General features: G+C 51.3%; 1 protein-coding gene across 1 annotated transcript in view; it reads right to left on the reverse strand.

Annotated features, from left to right (window-relative positions):
- The window catches only part of LOC120243457 (transmembrane protein 132D-like), a 542,185-nt gene that overhangs the window by 500,164 nt on the left and 19,749 nt on the right, over positions 1-22,272 (reverse strand). The window lies entirely within an intron of this gene.

A 22,272-nucleotide genomic window follows, 5' to 3' on the forward strand; every position in this document is an offset into this window, starting at 1 on the left:
CCTCTTCCTTATGGCATATCTAGTACTGTGCACATCAGTTTAGCGGTGAGCGGATGCTCTCCAGATGGCGTGGGGAAATCTGAGCCTCATGTGTGGTGTAGGATGGGACCTGTGTGCTTTTACATTATTAGAGTTTCTACAGCGCAAATGTATTGTGTTTGTCATTTAAGAATGCAAAACCAAAAGCACAGAAAAATACTACAGGTAAACTAATAAAGCAGATACCAAAAGCTATTTTAAAGACTTTCTAACCTTTGTCTGGAGTCTACTCAAACTTCCAGTTCCTGGAATAGGCAGTCTTTGTATCTTGTCTGTAGTGGGATATATGCTCTAACATATCTGAAAATGGGAGGCTCTGGATGGCGCTACCTTCCCCCCAGAGAGCGCCTATCTGGCTTCTGGCAGGAAATCTGAGTTAGAAGAAACTATCTTAATCTAGCCTGCAACTGAGCTGTTTCAGAGCTGACGCTGAGGTCTTGTGAGGGTCACGCTAGCTCTGTCCACCCTTACTCTTGGCCCTACGGGAGCTGCAACCAGAAGCATGAGTGATTATGGGCCCAGGTCCCACGGGCCAGTCCAGAACCCGATTTTTGTCTCTGTCAAAACGGCACCATGAGACCGCTGAGGGCCCTGGCTTAGCGCATCAGCCTGGTAGCTGCCACTCTGTTCAATTCCTCAGAGCTCCCACTGTTGCTATCACTCGGAAAATACTTCAGGAGAAACACTGATGCAGGGCGCTGGGCCCACTCCTCTGGGTCCCTTATGTCGGCCCTGTCGCCAGCACCACCCTGATCCGACCTTCCCGACAATCGGGTCCACTTTGTTTCCCTAACGTCGGCAAAGGCACTGGGTTGATGGCGGTTCTGAACATCAGGAACGCCAGAGACACTGTGTCTTCTGCGTAGATGTGCGCAATGTGCACGTTCTGACCCTCCGCCCACGGAGAACGGAGGCGCGTCCTCAAATCTGCGCAGGTTCACTGACCGCCATGACCTACATACTACAGTGAAGGGACGCTCTGCCCGCCCCACAGTGGAACAGAGTGACAGTTTCTCCTTCCTGAACCTGGAATAGCTGCTGCGGGAGGGAGGTCCCATGTAAGAAGTCTGAGCCCCTCAAGCCACCAAGCTTTGAGGAAGCCCCAGGCAGCTGTGTGCAGAGGCTGCGTGGGGTCATCCAGCCCGGGGGCCACATGTGAGCACCGAGGAGCCTCGGGGTGATGCCGTCCGGCCACCGCCTGCCTGCGGTAGGGTTAGGGGCCCCAAACAAGAACAGCTCAGCTGAACCCATCAACTCCAAGAGTCATGAAGGACACTGATAAATTACTGGCTTAACGCACTAACCCTGGGGGTGGTTTGCTTCTGGAATCTAGAACCATGGCACCTTCTTCCTCCAAGTTCTGGCTGCCTGGTCATCTCTCCAGTGTCTGTGTGCATCTGTGTGTGCGTCTGTGTGTCTATGTGTCTGTGAATCTGTGTCTCCGGGTGTGTCTGTGTGTCTGTGTGCATCTGTGTATGTGTCTGTGTGTTTGCATCTATGCATGTGAATCTGTGTATCTGTGTGCACGTGTGCGTGTCCATGTCCGTGTGTCTGCGTGTCCAGCTGTAGGAACACCCACCCCACACCCCTCGTCCCACCTGAGCAAAGGTCTGGTCTAATCCGAGACAGCCTGTCACAGCTGGAACGGGAATCGTACCTGTTAGAAGCACAATCATTCATGAAGCCTTAAAGGCGACGGGAATGGCTGTAGGGTCCGGGTCACACAGATGCTGGCGGCCGGCCTGGTGGCTCCCCTCGGGCCCCTGCCGGGGTGCTGGTGCCCCACAGATTCCCTTCCCAACCGGCCCTGGTCATCCGGGTCACCTCCCGGCTTCGCGCCGTCTCCGCCTCTGATCGCGGCGCTCACCACCCCCCAGCACACGTGGGCACCCCCCCGAATAACTTCTGTAGGGGCCGGGACACAGCCCACACACTGCACCACATCAGCTGTTCCCTCCCACAGCACGTGTTCCTGCGTGGCCCGCGGTTGGCCGTGGTCAGTGAAAAGTGACAACGTGGTGTGTGTCACTTCAGGCCTGACGCCATGTGCACCAGAGCACCCGCGCCTCCCTCCCCCACCCACCAGCCCCACTCCAGGTGGGGGTGCCGTCCCCACCAGCCTGGGTCCCGACGGGAACCCAGGCCGCCCATCAGGGCCTGCGGCTGGAACTCAGTGGATGCAGAGAAGGAAGAGACATCAGCCTTAGTCATTTTAAACACCAGAAATTCCAGGGGCTGTTTGTTAATGTAGCATCTTGCAGCCCATCCTGACTGCACCGAGCAGAATCCCATGTATCACCGTCAGGGCTGTAGGCCACGGAGACGGTGTCCGCAAGTATCTGACAACAAAAACAAAGTCAAGGAATTCTCTTCCCAATGTTATTTAAAACACAACTAAATTTTAGAGATAACAGGAAATTCTCTCCCTGACAGCCTTCAGGCTTGAGGGCGGAATTGCACAGATATTTATCCCAAGGTTTACTTTCGGTGTATTGGATTTTATTCATTGTAAATAATAATCCAAGTTTCACATTCTCTCCAAGGCAAGCCGTTCACCTTTGCTCACCCAAACTGCCATGTTTTTTAAAAAAGAGAGAATGAATGTTATCTAAAATGGGGGTGAGTCTGCTCCAGATCAGAAGCACCAGGTACCTCCTGCAGCTTGGCGGGGAGTGCGCACCATTACCAGATTATGAATCTACGGACTTAACTCAGAGAGCAGAGAGCCGGCGGCCCCCCAGACACTGAGCGTCACCGTTACTGCCAACACACTCGGATCTTCCCTGGGAGCTGCGGGTACCTTCTCCGTACTCGGCATCTGAAATATCCAGAGAGAAGTTCCTAATGGCTCCTCTGAAAATCAAAACAGAGATTTCGTAAAGACTTGGTGCAAACGGTCCCTTCAGCATCCGCCCTTCAATGCAATGTGGAAGAATCGGGACGCAGAAGTGACAGTTTTTGTTCTTTGATGCATGAAAAGAACTGTCACCCAGTATATAAACACTTGAGATAAAAAACAGCTTGTTTTGAGAAGTTGGCCCTAGTTAGTAAAGGAGATTTGAAAACAAAACACACACACACACACACACACACCTTTTTTTCCATTGAAGAAAAATGTAGAAAAATATCTTCGGACGATCAAATGGGCTCCGTGACTCTCAGCCACACCCACCTGGCCCTGGGTAGGCACCACTGCGTAGAGAAAACGAAAGACCCTTGCCAGGAAAATTGGGGTACAGTGATCTTTTCTTGGGTTTGGAAATCCTTTGATTAGTCACTTCAATTTTTTTTTCCTTTTCTCATGGTGATTCATAAAGACAAAAAGTAATTCTGAGGCACTGTTTCGGCCGTACACCCAAAGATTCGACGGGCGCACCGGCCTCGAGGCGCCTTCAGCACGTGAGTCATCAAGAGGAAGAAGCAGCGAATTCTCGGGTTCTGACTCGCCTTCCCTCCTACCCTGCTGACGTCCAGCCTGCTGTTCCCACTGACGCCCTCTGGCTGCGCCCGGACCAGTTTCCTTCCCTTCCCGCTGGTTAACCGCCAAGGGCCACGTTCAGGGTGCAAACCATTCACTCCCAGACTTGAGTGCAGACTCCACACTCACAAGGAAAATGCTCCAGAGAAAGGTGCCCGCGGTCACGGGCAGGAGTCTCTAACACCGCGAGGCACACCTTACGCACCTCTGGTTTCCCACTTTCCACTTTCGCGAAGGGACACGTGCAAGCCTCACGGAGGTAGAGCCGTGTTGGATCAATTCTCATTTTCTAAGCCCAAAGTCATTCCATTTTGATCTTTTTCCTATATAAAAACAGAGCTTTTAAAACATCATGTTTAAGGATATGAATGAGCTCTTCTAAAACAGAAAACTAAAGCCCAAACAAATGCAAGCATAAAACCACACTTGTTTTTCCAGGCGAAAAAGATCCATTAGTCTGAACCATCAATCTACAGCCAAAACCAAAACTCTCGGATGCCGTTCGCTCTGACCCTACACAAAGCTAACTGCTTTATTTGCAGGATAATTAGATTCGAATCTACCCAAGTTGTAACTGTTAATACGGCCGCACAGAATGAAGACACACACAATATGATTATGAAATGTCCACACCGCTGACGAAAAAAGGTACAGAAACTAGTTGGTCACTTTGTGAACGTGGCCGTCAGGGAGGCAGAAGACAAAACTGCAGGAAGAAACTCTTCTCTGCTTAGTCGGCCGCTGGCCGGGCCCATGCCTGGTATTTCACACGCGTCACCTGACGTGAATCGTGCGACACCACCGTGACCGTGAGGCTAGGTCACGCGTCACGCAGATAAGTGACTGCTTGGAGCTGACAGCGCGGAAGATCCCCCCTCTGCCGATCGACCACCTAACAAAGCCGGGCCCCTCCCCCCAGCACAGCAGACCCCACGCCTATCCTGTCCAACAGAGAGGGTCTTGGAGGGTTCACAACAGCAGGAGGAAAGTGTTCACACACGCGGCAACGGCCTTCTATCTGGTAAGAGCTTCTGCTGAAGCATGGACTCAATTTAAGGTTTGAAAAGGGTGAACTCTGACTTAATCCGGGGGGTTACTGAATGTGAGAGCTGAGGAATGTCTAGGTCCAGGCGTGAAAGCAGCGGTGCTGCCTCTCGTGCTCGCTTCGGTCCTGGAGGAGGCATAGTCGGGGAGGCCGGTACGAGAGACTCAGAGAGAGAGGAGGGAGTAAATCAGAGCTCTCTCCAGTTCCAGGCAGAGAATGCTCCAGAACACCCTAAATCATAACTCAACTCTGAATCTGTTAGGAAACATGAGCCTTTGGAACGAGCCCACTGTGCCAGTTGCTTATTTTAAAGCTTATGAAGGGGCGCCTGGGGGGCTCAAGTCAGTTAAGCGTCCAACTTTGGCTCAGGTCATGATCTCACGGTTCGTGGGTTCGAGCCCCATGTAGGGCTCTGTGTTAACAGCCAGCTCAGAGCCTGGAGCCTATTTCAGATTCTGTGTCTCCCTCTCTCTGACCCTCCCCGATCACGCCGTCTTTCTCTCTCTCTCTCAGAAATAAATAAAACATTAAAAAAATTAAAAATAAACAAAGCTTATGAAAATCTCTGCCATGCGAATGTGAAACAGGTTAAGGGGATCCCAGGGGGCAAAAATATCAGCCAAAGGTGACATCCAGCCTCGTGTAAACATGAGGTGTACACTGTGTGGGCTTGGGGTGCTCTGGCTGGGAGCTGTGCATGTGGTTTATTTGTTTGTGAGGGTCTGGTTGTGAACAGGCCACTTTACCAACATGTTCTCTGTCGGAACCAGGCGCTTTTTAAAATACTTCCCGGGTGGGGCACCTGGGGGCTCAGTCCATTAAGCATCCGACTCTTGATTTCCGCTCAAGTCACGATCTCGTGGTTTCATGAGTTCGAGCCCCACATCAGGCTCTGTGCTGACTCTGCAGAGCCTGCCTGGGATTCTCTCCCCTTGTCTCTCTCTCTGCCCCTCCCCAGCTCATGCTCTGGCTCAAAATAAATAAGAACAAAACAAAACAAAATAAAATAATATACAATAAAATACTTCCCAGAACTGAGTAAGCAGCCTGACAGGCCCGAGATTGGTGTCATTCAATCAGGCGAAACTTTCTGTAGACACATCTGGGCCTTAAGGGAGAATCCACATTCTACATTTTCAGGCCACCTGCGGCCCATCACCGTCAGCCATGAGTTAGTAATATATGTGCTATTCCACACATGCGCTGAGGACTTTTTCATGCAAAGACACAAGATACTTTTCTTCACTAGATTCTTTTAAAAGAAGCAGTGCATCAAGAGGAAGCAGGAGCCAGCCACTTCTATTGGCTCCAGCAGATTCCACCGTGACGAGAACCCGATTTCATAAACAGTTACCGGTGGGTGTTGATCTGAGCACTCGATTCAAAGCAAAACTGAGGTCAATATTTACTTCGGAGGGAACATCTCAATATCCATGCAAATATTAGCTCCGTATGGAAAACACAGCGACTGTTCTGAACGCTTTTGTTCAAATACTCTCACAGATGCAGACAAAGGCAGATGTTGCCCTTCAGAGTGAAAACCGCCTTCTTCCAGTCAATCGGGATCACGTTTGCAGGGACAGCTAATCTGAGCGTGTGAAAAAGCTACATTTTCTCTGTACTGAATAGTTTCTCAGTTATTTGGAAATTAGTTGACTTGCCTTTCATATTTAGGATTTTAAAGCCTCCCGTCTCATTATAGGCTTTTTTTCCCCCTTAACCACACAGATTTTCTCCTCGTAGGCTGGCTGCCCTCATACATATTAAATTGAAAAATTGTTCATTTACTATAAGTTGCCACATTGTTGATTAAATTGTACACATGCCAGCATTTACATGGCTCTCGGCTGGAGATAATTGTAACTTTAGTAACATGCAGAAGGCTGTATGAAAGTACAAGGATGTTTACCACAGCATTATTTATAATACTGAAAAATTACAGGCAACCAAAATGTCAGCAATGATCAAACAAATTACCACATGATAGCATTGTTTTCTTTGGTAAAATACGTGTGCAATTCTGTATGCGATACCACTTCAATACAGCTGTGTGTGTTGTGCACTGCACAACTCCAGGCAGGGGGATGTCCACATTGTAGCCTATGTCAGGCCCCAGCAAACTGTGTCTGTAAAGGGACAGACAGTAAATATCTTAGGCTCTGAGAGTCGCAGGGTCTCTGCCACAACGACTCAGCTGAGACTACAGCGGTCCAGCAGTCAATGACATAACCGAATCAGTGTGCCTATGTTCCAATAATGTTTTTTAAATATTTTTTACTGTTTTTATTTTTGAGAGAGAGACACAGAGCATAAATGGGGAGGGGCAGAGAGAGAGGGAGACACAGAATCGGAAGCAGGCTTCGGGCTCTGAGCTGTCAGCACAGAGCCTGATGCGGGGCTTGAACCCACTATCTGTGAGATCATGACCTGAGCTGAAGTCGGACGCCCAACGGACTGAGCCACCCAGGTGCTCCAATCAGGTTCTTTTTAAATGAGAAATAAAGGCTTCCGAGGGCTGGCAGTCGGGGGAGCACGAGGGAACCCTAAATCCCCAAAGAGAAGCACAGAAATAGCACAGGGCATGGTGAGGGGGGAGCCCGCTGGTCGTGGTGCAAAGGCTCTTCCCCCCACCCCAAGGTCACCCCCTCCCCAGAAGGCAAGAGACCCCAAGGTGGACCGAAGCAGTGGCATCTTCAAGCTCCGCTGCGCTGTCCGGGGGTGTGGCTCTCCCCAGGCCCCGCGGCAGACGGTGACTGGTCCCCGAGGGGCCAGCTGTGGGGCTGCCTGGGAACGTGCAGGTGCAAGAGCCTCTGGTGTGTCCTTGATTTGACCTCTTCAGAAAGGCCATCAGCATCTGTTAAGGGGGGCGGGTGACCAACTGGTGGCCTCAAATGACTTCTCTCCTCATCTGTCATCTGTCTTGCCCCATTTCCTCTGAATGTAGTTATGCATCTTTTTTAATGTTCGTTTATTTTGAGAGAGAGAGAGAGAGAGACCGCAGGGAGAGGCAGAGGAAAGGGAGAGAAAGGATCCCAAGCAGGCTCTGCACTGTCAGCGCAGAGCCCATCTCGGGGCTCGAACCCATGAACTATGAAATTATGACCTGAACTAAAGTCAGATGCTTGACCGGCTGAGCCCCTCAGGCGTCCCCCGAGTTAGGCATCTTGTCCTCTACCTCTGTATTTAAAATACCAGATGTGGGGCTCCTGGGGGCTCGGTCGGTTGAGCGTCCGACTTCGGCTCAGGTCATGATCTCACAGTTGGTGGTTCAAGCCCCGCGTCGGGCTCTGTGCTGACAGCTCGGAGCCTGGAGCTGCTTTGGATTCTGTGTCTTCCTCTCTCTCTGCCCCTCCCACACTCGCTCTCTGTCTCTGTCTCTCTCAAAAATAAATAAACATTAAAAAACATTGTTTTAAATAAATAAATACCAAACTCGCTGGTTCTTATGCCTTTTATCACGATTTTTTACACAATTTACCTTCTCTCTTTCCAAAAATGACGTAACATGTTGTGTGGCTGGCGGGTGCTTACTTAGGACATTGTGGGCATCTCAGGGGTAGGTTCAGGGCAAATGTGATCCCAGACACACTCACGTTACCAACTCTGATTTTCTTTTCTTTTTTTTTTTTAATGTTTTATTTATTTCTAGGAGAGAGAGAGAGAGAGACAGCATGAGCAGGGGAGGGTCAGAGAGAGAGGGAGTCACAGACTGAAACAGGCTCCAGGCTCTGAGCTGGCAGTCAGCACAGAGCCCGACACGGGGCTCGAACCCACGAACCGCGAGATCATGACCTAAGCGAAAGTCGGACGCTTAACCGACTAAGCCACCCAGGCGCCCCTCAACTCTGATTTTCTGTGCCGACGTCTCTACACCGTTGATGAGTGTCTCCCTCTCTCTCCATCCGGTCTCTAGTTCTGAGAGTGCTCGCTGCGCGTCTCTGGGGCTGTACGGCTGTGTTCCGCGAACCGACCTCCTCCCTCCCGCCTCCCCTCTCCTCCTCTTCCTCCCCCGGACCTGCCCACGCCCCCCTCGACCCTGCAGATGCTTACAGAGCCAGCAGGACACTGGCTGCATTTCCCAAGGTAGATGATTCGTTTCAGGTTTTCAGAATGAGCGATGTTTTGACTCCACTGAACACACAGGGCATGGAGTGCAGGTAAGGTGGTTTGCAAGACACAGAAGAAGGCGATGAAAGCAAGACGTAAAGGTTCCAGATTATGCCTCGGTGACGTGCACTGAGGCTTTAGTATGTCTTTATGGGATATCTTCTCATTTTCTTTCTTTTTTTCAAAGTTTATTTATTTATTTTGAGAGAGAGGAGAGAGATAACGTGTGCGAGAGGGGCAAACAGAGGGAAAGAGAGAATCCCAATGCCGGGCTCGAGCTCAAACTGAGATCATGACCTGAGCTGAAATCGAGTCCGATGCTTGACCGACTGAGCCACGAGGCGCCCCTCGGAATTTCTTGTGTGGAAAGATCCTAGACTTTCAATATTCCTCAGTGTTTGCCTCCAGACGGAAGGGGATAAACTTCATGTCTTTAACTGGGCATCTGTGTGCCCAGAGCGCCTAAAGCTTAATGTGCGAAGGTGGAAAAGAGACAGAGGTTCCGAAGTCAGGGGTGGAGTCAACATCATCATTAAACATCCCCTCGGCTTCTGACGACGCACAGAGCATGGTCCCATGTACACGTTCTGGTACCGAACTCTTCTGCCTCGTACGTTCAAGGACCACAGAGCCCGAGGAAAAGATGGGTCCCGCAAGGAGGCGTCCGGGCACTGCTGTTCTGCCTGGAGCGACAGAGTGGGTCGGGCCCAGGCACCCCTAGTTACCTGCATTTTAGAATTGGGGATTTTCAGGGGCGCCTGGGTGGCTCAGTTCATTGAGCATCTGAATTCGGTTCACGTCATGATCTCACAGTCTGGGGGTTCGAGCCCCGCGTTGGGCTCTGTGCTGACAGCTCGGAGCCTGGAGCCTGTTCCAGATTCTGTGTCTCCCTCTCTCTGAGCCCCTCTGTTCATGCTCTGTCTCTGTCTCAAAAATAAATACACATTAAAATTATTTTTAAATAAAAAATAATAAAATAAAATAAAATAAAATTGGGGATTTCCATAAAAATCTAGAGTTAAGAGCTTCTCACGGAAAATGTGAAGTGCAGGCATCAGGACACTCACACGGCACTTGGGAACAAGCTCGTGGCTGGCCTCTGACGGACCCCCACGCCCCAGGCATGTCCCCACCCTGCCGGCTTCGTGGGCACCAAGCAGGGCGCCATGATAAGGAAAACCACGCATATTGCAGGAACAAGGCAAAGAGATCACCGTGTGCCCTTCAGAGTCACGCCAGAACATTCCACAAACCGGCCCAAATGTCACAGGATCTGCCAGGGAAAAGGCACTTCACCCGACCAATGATCCACTACTGATCGGGGCCCAGACTCCGTACATGTAGATGTTTCCTTGTAGAAGATGGTTAAGTTGCAAAGGACTGGTGTCCAGAAGATGAGCAATGAACTGCTGTCACGTGGGAAGGAAGCCTCAGTGGTGGCCGTGTGCTCATCCACGGGGCAGCACCTTCAGCAGACTCCGCAGGCCTCTCCCAGCCCCCTTTCCTCCTCCGCCGAACGGGTATGTGTGCGTGTGTGTCTGTGTGTGTGTCTCTGTGTCTCTGTGTTGTGTGGATCTGCGTGTGTCTGCGTGTACATGTGTGTGGGTGGGGGGTTCTGCGTGTGTGTCTGTGTGTGTGTGTGGGTCTGCGTGTCTGTCTGCATGTGTGTCTGTGTGTGGGGGTCTGCGTGTGTCTGTCTGCGTGTGTGTCTGTGTGTGTGTCTGTGGGTCTGCGTGTGTCTGTCTGCACCTGTACGTGACATGAGTATCTGAACGTGTGTGCACGGGTGTACACGTGCATGCCTGTGTGGGGTGTGCAGGCCTGCACGTGCGTGTTGCACACGTGCGTGCGTGTGCCCCTCATAACCACTGTCTGTCAGGCTGTATCATTAAACAAGGCTTTGACCCTCGCTTACCGGCTACACTATGATTTTAACCCTTTTGAGAAACGGTAACTGTTGAAAACTGCTTGCTTTTCCGCAAATCGTAATTTTTCACAAACTACACATTGACACCCCTTCGCCGCAGCGGGAGGAACCCAGGAACGACGTGCCTCGCTGGGCTGCCTTCCGAAGCCCCCGACTCCAGAAGCCACAGAAGCCACGTGGGCACCATCTCCCATGCTCCCAGGTCAGATGGGAATTTCAAGTGCAGGAGCCGGTGTGGGGACGTCTGCCCCCCCCCCCCCCCCCGGGGACTGGGTCCTGCTCTCCTGACTCCAGTCATAAACAGACCAGCAGGCATTGGGTGCTGCACGCACAGGGCACCTCCGATGCACAGGTGTCACTCAGTCCCCAAAGTGGAGAGCAAACCCCCCGCTTCCCGTTCACTCTGAGCCACTGGCTCACTCCATTCCCTCTCTGCTCCCTGAGCTTTTCATTTCCAGTAGACTCAAACTAATTCACGGCAGCCACACAGGTTGACGGGCTAGGCCCTTCTGTCACATGCTGGGGGCGATGCGCTGACATCCTTAAAAGAATTTAGAGATGAATCTAATAGAGGGCCTTTCATGCCAGAGAACTGTTTATTCGAATTCCATCGAGAGGGGACATAAATACAGTCAGCAAATGGTCTGTGAGTCCCAAGCACTTAGCCAGCCACGTACCCCGGGCTGAATATAACCACTGCGCTGCGATAAAATACCACCGCTGAAAGCTGGCACGACCGAGGGGGAAGCTTGATGCTTGAAGCAGCAGCAAGATAAAGGTAGTTTACGTGCGCGCGCACATGCGCACAAACCCAGGCAGCCGAGCCACGGAACGGCCCCACGTCTGCATCGTGGTGGAAGGAGCCAGCCGGCAGCCTCAGAGCCGCCCGCCGCGGTGACAGGGGATCCCAGGGGAGGTTAAATGGGGACTCAAGTCCACTCGTCAGTTCATTCGGAGAATGGAGGCACCGGAACGTGGGCAGAGCACAGGCTGCCCGTCACACAAACACGGGCTGCGTGCCACGAAACTCACTGTAATTTTTAGCTCAGGCACGAGCTCGAGCCACAGACCTGTGTGTCCGTCCTAGACGCTGGGTTAAAAAGGACACGGTTCTCTGATGGGAACGTTTCGCAGGGATCAGGATGAAGCGCTCACAGAACGGCGAGGAATGGACTGGGGACCCACGGGAACAGAAGGGAGCAGGTGCCCAGAGGCAAAGCCGTGGCCTTCCCCGGGGCCGGGAGGATGTGCACCTGCCTCCCCGCTGAGACGGGTCAGAGCGAGCACCGCTCAGCATCAACGCGGGAACCTAGTACTTTCCGGAACCTGTTGGTCGGCCGGTTCCTCGTAAAATGAAGGATCCCTTTACGCAGCTTCATTTCTCTACTTGACCATGACGGCTCTCCTTCGCTGGTATATTTGCTAGAGCAGCCCTGACTCCTCCCCACTCAGCAAGATATGAGCGAGCCTTGCTACTACCGCCTTCTAAGGGCGGACAGAAAACAACAGCTTCAAAATACTGGGATTAGTGTAAACTCTGTGGCCTTCCCAGGGAAGGAGGAGGATCTGCCCAGCGTATCTGAACACATAAAGTACCAGTGGGGTGGCATCTGGATTGGGGGGTCAGGTGGGCAGGGAGGAGAGCACACTGGAATCTTTTGCGGCGCCCCCACAATTGACTGCAGCCACCCCCCCACCTCGCCCATCACCAGCACCATCCGTCGGGCTGGAGCCCGGGAGGGGACGGAGGAGCAGGACGTGAGCCCAGGAAGCAGAAGCTGGAAGGAGACCATGTCCGGCAATCAGCTGGCACGGAAGGAGGCCGGCTCCGCCGTGAGTGCGGGCGTCTGACCTGCATCCTCTCGCAGCATCCGGTCGCCAAGTGCATGCCGGGAGCAGGAGCCGCCAGCCTAACGCAGATGGAACTGGTCACAAATGCCCAGGTTACGGGGCTTCCCCTGTGCGGGCACGGCTCCGAAGCCCCTCACAGGCTCCCCTCACTCATGTCTCCGGATACCAGGCCTTTTGCACGTCAATTGTTAAACTCTTAGCAGCTGGAAATCACCCGGTGCAGGTGTGAGAACCGACTGTCACACATCACCAGCAAATCTCTGGTTCTGGCGCTTGGACCAAAAACCTATGTTCAGAGGCCATCAGACGGCTCGTGCTGGGTCTCTGAGATCCCTGCGAGACCCCCGGCCCCTCCACCGTGGGGTGGTCCTCCATCCCAGCCTCAACGGGCCAGGCCCGGCGAGCAGAGGGGAAGGAACTGGTCAGAAACGCTTCTTCTGAGCCACATCCCTGTGGCTCTACTTGCGCCCAGGACCTGCCTTCCATAATTCACAGCCTTGACTCCTGAAAGATACGGCTCCTGAAGGTTATCAAATCCTTCACTGCCTCCTGCGCTCCCCCGCCAACCTCCTTCCGGCAAGTGCAATCAAAGACCATCGCTTTCTAAATTGGTGACTTCTCAGTGGCATCAGTGGCTCCAGAGACAGGATTAAGTCCCTCCCGAGCTTGGAGGCTGCTTTAATACCCCGTCTCTTTCCTCTGATAGGAGGAAACCTCCCCAAGCAAAAGTACGAGATCAGAGGCCCAGAATTCCTAATCCAGTTTCTACAGGAAGTGGAAAGAGGAAAGACATTTACGGCATGAAGAAATCTTTCTGATCAAAGGGCGTCTTGATGTCCACACTAAGCATCATGAGCCACTGTGCTGCCCCCTCCCTCCACCCCCGCCAGGGCCCCCAACCTCACTATTATCGCCTCAGCCTTAGCGGTTCAAAAAGACTTCTCATCCGACTGCGCCGTAACTTATAAACTTAACTCCCTCCGAATCTAAGAACTGCAACAGTAGAAGAACACAAGTGCACGAACGTGGTCGGCACCCCTGAGGCTGGTGCCCTGGGTCCACCGAGGAGCCCAACTGGCTACACCTGCCGGGAGAACCCGTTCACCACATTCAAACACCTCTGCGTCCACGGGGACTGATCTCCAGGAAAGTTTCTGGGTTAATGCTGAGCAGGATGTCGGGACCGTGCATGCTTGGATGGGTAAGGTAATTTCTATCACACCAACAAATTCATTAATAAAAGGTGTATTTTGTGCAAGACTCAAGGAGGCTCAAACCGAACATGGACTTGACATCATGGACTTCCTCCATCACACACGCAGGTGAAGAACACCAGCGCCTCTCAGTCAACATCAGAAACCTTGGCTCACATGTTCACGGACGTTCGTTCGTTCACAGCGAGGCAGGCAGCTCTCCGGTGAAAACCCGAGTCCCATTCCCGCGCACGGGGATGTGCCCGCCGGCCCCCGGGAGCCCCGTTACAAACTGGGGGAGTCGTCCTGGAGCCGTGCGGGGGCCAGGAGCTGCTGTCCAGCCGGGTGGCCCAGAGCATTATGCCACCCCGAAGTCACTGCATCAGACCCAGGCAGCAAAGACGGTCCTCAAATTCCAAATCTCCGTCTCGTCCCCGCCTGTGATGGAAGAGGGGCTCGGAGCAGATGCCTTCCTCTGATTGTGATTAACCAGCGGAAGGGAGACTGCACGCCAAGAGGGAAGAGGCAGCTTTGATTGCCATTATCCCACCATCTCGCTGATTCGCTGCGACACAAATGCGGGCAGAAACGAGGACAATTAAGAGAGAACCAGACTGCTGTCGCCTACGTTATTATAAAAACAAACAATAGGAATTTAAGCTGACTTGTCAAAAGCAGCATGAAATCTCAGCAACAGAATTTTTTAAGTCCTGGGCTCTTCGCTGAGTGGCTTCCGTCAGCCAGTGTGAACCCAGCTCAAAGTCCACTCCGCCTCGCTGGGGCCCCTTCCAGCTCATACCAACCACCTCTTTTACCGCAAGACTGAATAAGCAGGTAAACTGCACAGCATCAAATCCACCAGAAACAAAACCCACACAGACCTGACTTCACAGAAGCAAAAATGTCCCCTTTGTGTTCCTTTTCGTGGGTGAGAACAATGGGGACTTTTTCTGAAGGTGTGCAAAAGAGAAAGATTTCTTCAGTTCACACGGAACTGAAGGTCGATGAGGTGGTTACAGTTTTTTAATGTTTACTCTGCTTTTTAAAACCTGCCACCAGCTTCCCCTAGATTTACGCCCGATGCCTGCTTCCTACCCACATCTCAGATCCACTGCCTGTGGCTCTCCTCATTTGCTACAGACCAATGCCAGCAACCTGTGCACAACGGAAATCATAAAACTATGGCCCCTGAACCAAATCCAGACAGACGGCAACTGTTTCCGTGCAGCCCACAAAGTGAATATGGCTTCCCATCTTTAAATGACTCCAAAAAAAATCTATAAAAGAATATTTCATGATGTGTGAAATGCCATTGTTCGTGTTTATAAAGAAAGTTTTATTGGAAGAGGTGCCAGGACACTTTGTGTATACACTGTCTGGCTGCTCTGGCACTTCAACAACAGGTGATCGGTTGTGACAGTGACTGTAAATACCACCAAGCCTGCAGTAGGCGCTACCTTGCTACAGCAGTGTCGCACATCAGGGTTATCCACACTCAGGGCCTTTACTTGGACCCTAGAAAGTTCTAGTCCCAGGTAATCCTCAAGTGCCTCTGGGTCAATCTGTCTGGGCCACGATAACAGGGTACTGCAGACTGGGGGCTTATAAACACCATAAATTTATTTCTTCCACTTCCAGGTTCCACCCAGAACTGAGGGTTGATGAGATGATGTCTGTCGGGCATATTGGTCTCGGGCTGGAAACCCCAAGATCAGGGCACTGGCGTGCGGTTCATCTGTGGCAAGGCCCTGCTTTCTAGGCACGGGGCACAGGGTGGGGAGCAGAGGGAGGAAGTAAGCCCTCCCAGCTCAAAAGAGAGTTAATCCCATTCATAGGGGCTCTGCCTTCTCATCAAATCCCAGGCACCTCCAAAGGCCTCATCTCCTGATACCCTCACACTGGGGTAGGATTTCAACCTATGAACCCAGGCACAGACACAACAGGTATCTACTACCCAAATACCTCCTCCACAGAGATGGAATGGGATGGCTTCCCTGACATCATCCAAACACCACCCCTCCTCCAGACTCAGTAGTATTTCCTTCCCAGCACTCGGCATTTCTGAAATTACGCTACTTACCAGTTTTCTGTTATCTGTTCCTGTACTAGAATATAAGCTCTGTGAGGGTAGACACTTCCGTCCTGCTTTTCAGTATAGTGCACACCATAAGTGTTGCCAAATATTGGATGGATGGATGGATGGATGGATGGATGGATGGATGGGTGGATGGGTGGATGGGTGGATGGATGGATGGGTGGGTGGATGGATGGGTGGATGGAACGAGGGATGGATGGGTGGATGGATGGATGGGTGGATGGGTAGGTGGATGGGTGGATGGATGGGTGGATGGATGGATGGGTGGATGGGTGGATGGATGGATGGATGGATGGATGGATGGATGGGTGGATGGGTGGATGGGTGGATGGATGGATGGGTGGGTGGATGGATGGATGGATGGATGGATGGATGGATGACTGGGTAGATGGATGATTGTATGCATGTATGCATATATGGATGGATGGATGGATGGATGGATGGATGGATGGATGGATGGAAGGATGGATGGATGGGTGGGTGGACGGGTGGATGAGTGGGTGGATGGATGGACAGATGGATGGATGGGTGAGTGGGTGGATGGATGGATAAATGTGTGTATTTATGTACGGATGGATGGATGNTGGGTGGATGGATGAGTGGGTGGATGGATGAGTGGGTGGATGGATGGATAAATGTGTGTATTTATGTACGGATGGATGGATGGATGACTGGGTAGATGGATGATTGTATGCATGTATGTATATATGGATGGATGGATGGATGGATGGATGGATGACTGGGTAGATGGATGATTGTATGCATGTATGCATATATGGATGGATGGATGGATGGATGGATGGATGGATGGATGGATGGAAGGATGGATGGATGGGTGGGTGGACGGGTGGATGAGTGGGTGGATGGATGGACAGATGGATGGATGGGTGAGTGGGTGGATGGATGGATAAATGTGTGTATTTATGTACGGATGGATGGATGAATGGGTGGGTGGATGGGTGGGTGGGTGGATGGATGGATGGATGGATGGGTGGGTGGACGGATGGGTGGGTGGACGGATGGATGGATTCACAGCAGAGGAAGCACCAGGAGAACTCCCAAAGGACCTCCCACAAAAGCAAACATCTAACATCGTTTACAAATGAGATTTTAAAGGGACATTATGTGCTCAGACACGTGTGCATGTGCACTAGGAGCAGTAATCTGTTTGATGGGAGTGTTGAATGCGTATCAGGATCTAAGTTGCTCCATTGGGCATTTCTTCTGCTTCTCATCTCCTATTTCTCTTTCTTTTTAGCCTCTTTTTCTTCCGTGTAATAACAGACTCAAAAGGTGATAAAACTGCACTGTCCTGATTCATACTTAGGCCCCTAGATCCAAATTAGGACAAACGTTGAAGGGACATCACATGAATCGTCAGCAGGTGGGCGGGCATAGCTCCGGAGGGAGGGACCAGCTTCTCACCTGCTCCACGGCCTGGCTCTGCAGATGCCTGCAGGACAAATCTCAGAACGAGCTGGGCTGGCTTGGTGGGCGCACGGAAGGCGAGTGCATCACTAGAAGCTGCAGCAGCCTCTAGGCACCGGAGGAGAGGGCCCGTGGGAACAGCAGCGAGCCAGGAAGGCCAACTCTCAAGAGACACCGGAAATCCAAATTCATGTTAAGTCTTCTGATTTGAAATGTTGGCAATCCAATTACGAAAACAATGGCAACATGCTATTGATCAAACACATGTCCGGAGGCAATGTCTGACCTGCCAGCTGCCATTTTGTTAACTTTGGCCCAGAGATTTACAAATTAATCAACACTGCCGTATTCACTCATTCATTCTTCATTTACGAGAACTTTGAAGGCCTTCTTGGGCTACGTTCTCAGCCTTGTTAAAATGCTGACGCTATATTTCAGAGGCCCAAAATAAACACAGCCCCTGCTCTCAGATGGCCCACCACAGAGCTCGGGAAAGTAGACAACTACATAAAAGCATGAGCAAATCAACTCAAGTGGGGTCTATGATACCGTGCGTGAATTCTCATGACTGAAGAGCAGGCAGTGTGCCAGGAAGCATTCATTCCACCCCGAATACAGCTATTTGGTGATTTAAGCTCAGCTGTTAGCATCCCCATCACTAAATTCTACCCTTTAGAATAGGATTTCCAAGGTTTTAATGACTCTAGCACAGTCCAGGGGAAGAGCAAACACCGCTTTGTCACCAACTCAGCAAGAATTCTCTACTTAGAGGCTTATTTTGAGGTTCAGTGGAAATACTGGCTGGGACTTATGTGTTTGGCTGTCACTTCTCATGACTATGTCTATGGCCACCACTCTATTCCTTTTTTTTTTAATGTTTTATTTATTTGAGAGAGAGAGAGAGAGAGCATGGGCAGGGGAGGGTCAGAGAGAGAGGGAGACACAGAATCCAAAACAGGCTCCAGGCTCTGAGCTGTCAGCGCAGAGCCCGATGCGGGGCTTGAACCCACGAACCATGAGATCATGACCTGAGCCAAAGTTGGATGCCCAACCAACTGAGCCACCCAGGTGCCCCTCCATTCCTTTGAGAGGTTATTAGTCAGGATTCTTTCAGCAATGAATGAGAAAAACCTAGATAAAATCAGCCTAAAGAAGGAAAAAAAGGCTTTACTGGCTCATGTAACTGAAACTTGCAGCTTCAGGCATGGCTGGGTCAAGCCTCAAATGAGGTCACCACGCTTGCCTTATCCCTACAACTCTGACTGCATTCCTGCACTTGGCGAGGTGACTTCCAATAGCTCCTGCACATCCCATTCTTACTACTATTCATTCATCCCCACAAAGTGTGACCTTATCTTTTCTACGGTTTCCACCAAAAGTTATAAGCCTGCCTCTCTGTTACTGGAATGGGATGTGGTACCAATCCACGACCAGTGACCGGGCCAGGAGGATGGACTGTGGTGACCACCTCGTCGCTGGTCCACGTACCCACGTCTGCAACCAGACGTGGGCCCAGCCTGCACTCACTGTACAGAGTGACCCGGAGAAGGGGTCCTTTCCCCAAAGGACACAACATGCTATACAAGACGTGGAAATGGAAGGCACGTGCATGCAGAGTTGACACCCCCCCACACAATGACCGTGAACCCATCCCTGACTCCAGGGTGAGGCACCTCTTTATGAAGAAACAACCTCCTTCCGACCCATCAAGAAAGGAATGCAAAATACCGTCACTGCTCCCGAGCTGAGACTGAACGCACAATGTCTGCCGCAGCAAGGATGCACACGTGTCCAGGGACCACGCTAGCGTGGGGTGAGCTGCCGAGACATGTCTGTGCCCTTTCCTAGATCCCAGCCACTTCCTGCACACACGTCAGAGCCACACATCCAGTGATCACGAGCTGACGCTCCAAGGTGCTTGGCAGCAGAGGGAGGCATCCAGTCCTATTTGCTCAGCTGAGAGACACTCTTAAATGCGTAGGGCAAATAAGGTCACAGAGCCCCCTGCATCTGCCTCCTGCATAGACACGGGGCACATAGCTGGCACGGCAATTCAAGAACAGCAGCCGAACACTACCTGTTCACACAGGCACACGTGTGCACACACAGGCGCACACATGTGCATGCACACAGGCATGCACATGCATGGGTGCACACAACACAGACATGCAGAGGCACACATGCTCACACATGCTGATATGTGCACACACCATACATATATGTGTGCACACAGGCACACACATGCACACAGGAATATACACGTGTGCATACACCACACACATGCACACACGCTGACATGTGCACACCGGACACATGTATGCACACAGGCACACACATGCACACACGGCACACACACCACAAACATGCACACACACAGACACGTGCACACACATGCATGGGCACACACACCACAAACATGTAAACAGGCACATGCACACACGGGCACACACGCCACACACACATCCACACCGGACCATGCACACACATGCTCACGTGTGCACACACCATACACACACACTGACATGTGCGCACGCGTGCACGTGTGCACCAACACATGCAAGTGCACACGTGTGCACATGCACACTCACATGTGTGCCCGCACACACTCACACACACATGCACGCAGCTACCACCTAAAGCCTCATCTTGCAGCCTCCCCCCCGCACTGCTAGGCGGTGAACTGGCACACAGCGGGCGGCTTCCCCCAGCGTCCCAGAACGAGTTATCCCCATGTCCGCGTATTATCCACACGCACAGGGACGCACGCATTTATCCTCCACCCTGGGGTGAAGGAGGGAGGCTGGAATCTGTTTTACATACTGAAGTCAGTTTTGTCAGTTGTGCCCTGGGAACCGAGGCCATCTGTATCCACGGAGCTAAGACCGTCTACATCACAATGACTTTACAGTCTCAGCCAGGAAATTCCCGCTCGGGCAGATAAGACTGTGAAATAATAAACAACCTCACTGTTGGCTTCAGGAAACTTCCTGAAAATGGATTTATATAAACAAGATACTGCTCATCTGGCAAAGAGCCCCCTTTCCACAACGACAGATGGCTCACCTGGACACAAGGCTCACTCAGAACGTAAGTGCGTGTGCACTTGGTCTGTAAGCCTCTCACTGTCACGTGCACACGATGCTCACGGTGACTCACCTTCGATCGGCTGGGCTCAGACCCCAAAACTCTATACACCCATTCCCGACCTCCCTTTCCTGCAATACTGCTGAGCATTTCCGCAGACTTCTCCTTACTGCAGCAGGTAACAAACTAACTTTGCTTAATTAGGTGCTTATACGCAAGGTCTCTGAGAGACGGACGGTCACCACCTCCGAGCATCAGTTCCCAACAGTACTGGTTCCTCTCGGCACTCAGGTGTCCCGGCTCCCAGGTCAGCGGGTTTTACGCGGGGAGGCAGAGGGACCAGGGCTCCTGCCCCCACACGCCGTGTCCGGGGCCTTCTGGGAAGTCAGCTGTATCTCTTTTCTTGGCAGTCCTGTCGGCAAACATGTGCCCAGGAGACAGGACTGCGGGAGCCCGATCGCCTCCCCGTCCCCTGTCCCCGTCCCCGTCCCCTCGCCGGGAGACAGCAGGGCTCCTGCCGCGGGGAGCCTGTGACCTGTTCCCTCCCCCGCTGGCTGTCAGCCTCTCCTCACCTCCCGTACTGATGGCCCCTTGCAGAAAGGACTTGACATGCTTTCCGTTTTCCGTGTTGGACCCCATGGCGATACATAAAATAATTCACTGGGGACATAAATGTCACGAAGCAAATGTCCTTTGAGAAGACGAGGCCCAGAAGACTGGCTCACCTGCGCCAGAGCTCGAGGAAGAGACTCCAGGGGCCCTACAAGCCGATGCTGGTGGGAAAGGCGACAGCCTCGTGGCCCGATGGGGGGCGTGGGGGGGCGGGGCTCTGGCAAAGGCACGGAACTAAGGAAACGTCAGATGGAAACACGAGCAATAATAAAATAAATAACAAAAACCTCACACGGATGAAGAATCCTCAGCGGGCTTATTCGTGGACTTAAAAAGGGCCAAAGGAAGAATCGGTGTTAGGAAAACAGGCCGACAGAAATTACGGACATTGAAGCACTCCAAGAAAAATGAGAGCATCCAGGACCGTGGACGAACCTGAGCTGCAATCTCAAGGGGAAGAGAGGGCGACAAGATAAATGAGTGCCAAGTTTCCAAAAATAATGAAAGATATCAAACCACAGACCAAGAACCTCAAAGAATCTCAAACGGGGTAAATAAACTGGAAAGAGCACATACTGACACGTCACCTCCAAACAGCTGAAAAAATAAAATAAAATCCTGATGGCGGCCAAAGAGACACATTACACACAGAAGGACACAGATGAGGAGTTCAGGGGACCTCCTCTCAGAAGCCACTGGGGCCAGGAGACAGTAAAGCAACATCTGTAAATAAATAACATATTTTCTGAAAAAAAAAATAAAAATATCCCCAGAAAAGCAAAAGTTGGGCTACACTGCCATGAGCCATCAAAGACAAGAGATTGCAAAGGCAGTTCTCCCGACAGAAAGAACACAGTACCAGGCAGGGACGGGGGCCAACACGAAGAAATGGAGTCTCCTGGAAACGGTTAAAGTTAAAAGTAGATATAAAATCCAATTTTCTCTTATTTTCAATTGCCATAAAAGATAATTGACTGTAGAAAGCAAAAATCATAACAACATCGTGTGGGCTTATACCATGTCTAAAAATAAAATAAAGGACGTTAATAAAACTAACAGGAAGAGAGAGAAATTGGAAATTTACTGCTGTGGGGTTTTCACGCTACATGTTAGGTCGTGTAATACTGCTTGGAAATCAGATTGTGATAAAGTAGAGGTCCATATCAAAAACCCTAGGGCAGCTACTGCCGTGATTTTTTAGAAGCATAAATAATGATCTAACAGTCAAGATAAAATACAGTTGTAAGCAATATTCCATTAACTAAAACGTCGGCAAGGTGGGGGCACAAAAAAAAAGAATAACATACAACTGAAAAGATGGTAGATTTTAACCCAAACATATATAAAATTACATAATTTTATGACATACATATAGTCTAAATGTCCAATTATAAACCAAAAATTGCTGGGGTG

This window comes from Hyaena hyaena, unplaced genomic scaffold (genome assembly GCF_003009895.1).
Source record: "Hyaena hyaena isolate Hyena2069 unplaced genomic scaffold, ASM300989v1 scaffold_343, whole genome shotgun sequence".
Lineage (NCBI taxonomy): Eukaryota > Metazoa > Chordata > Mammalia > Carnivora > Hyaenidae > Hyaena > Hyaena hyaena.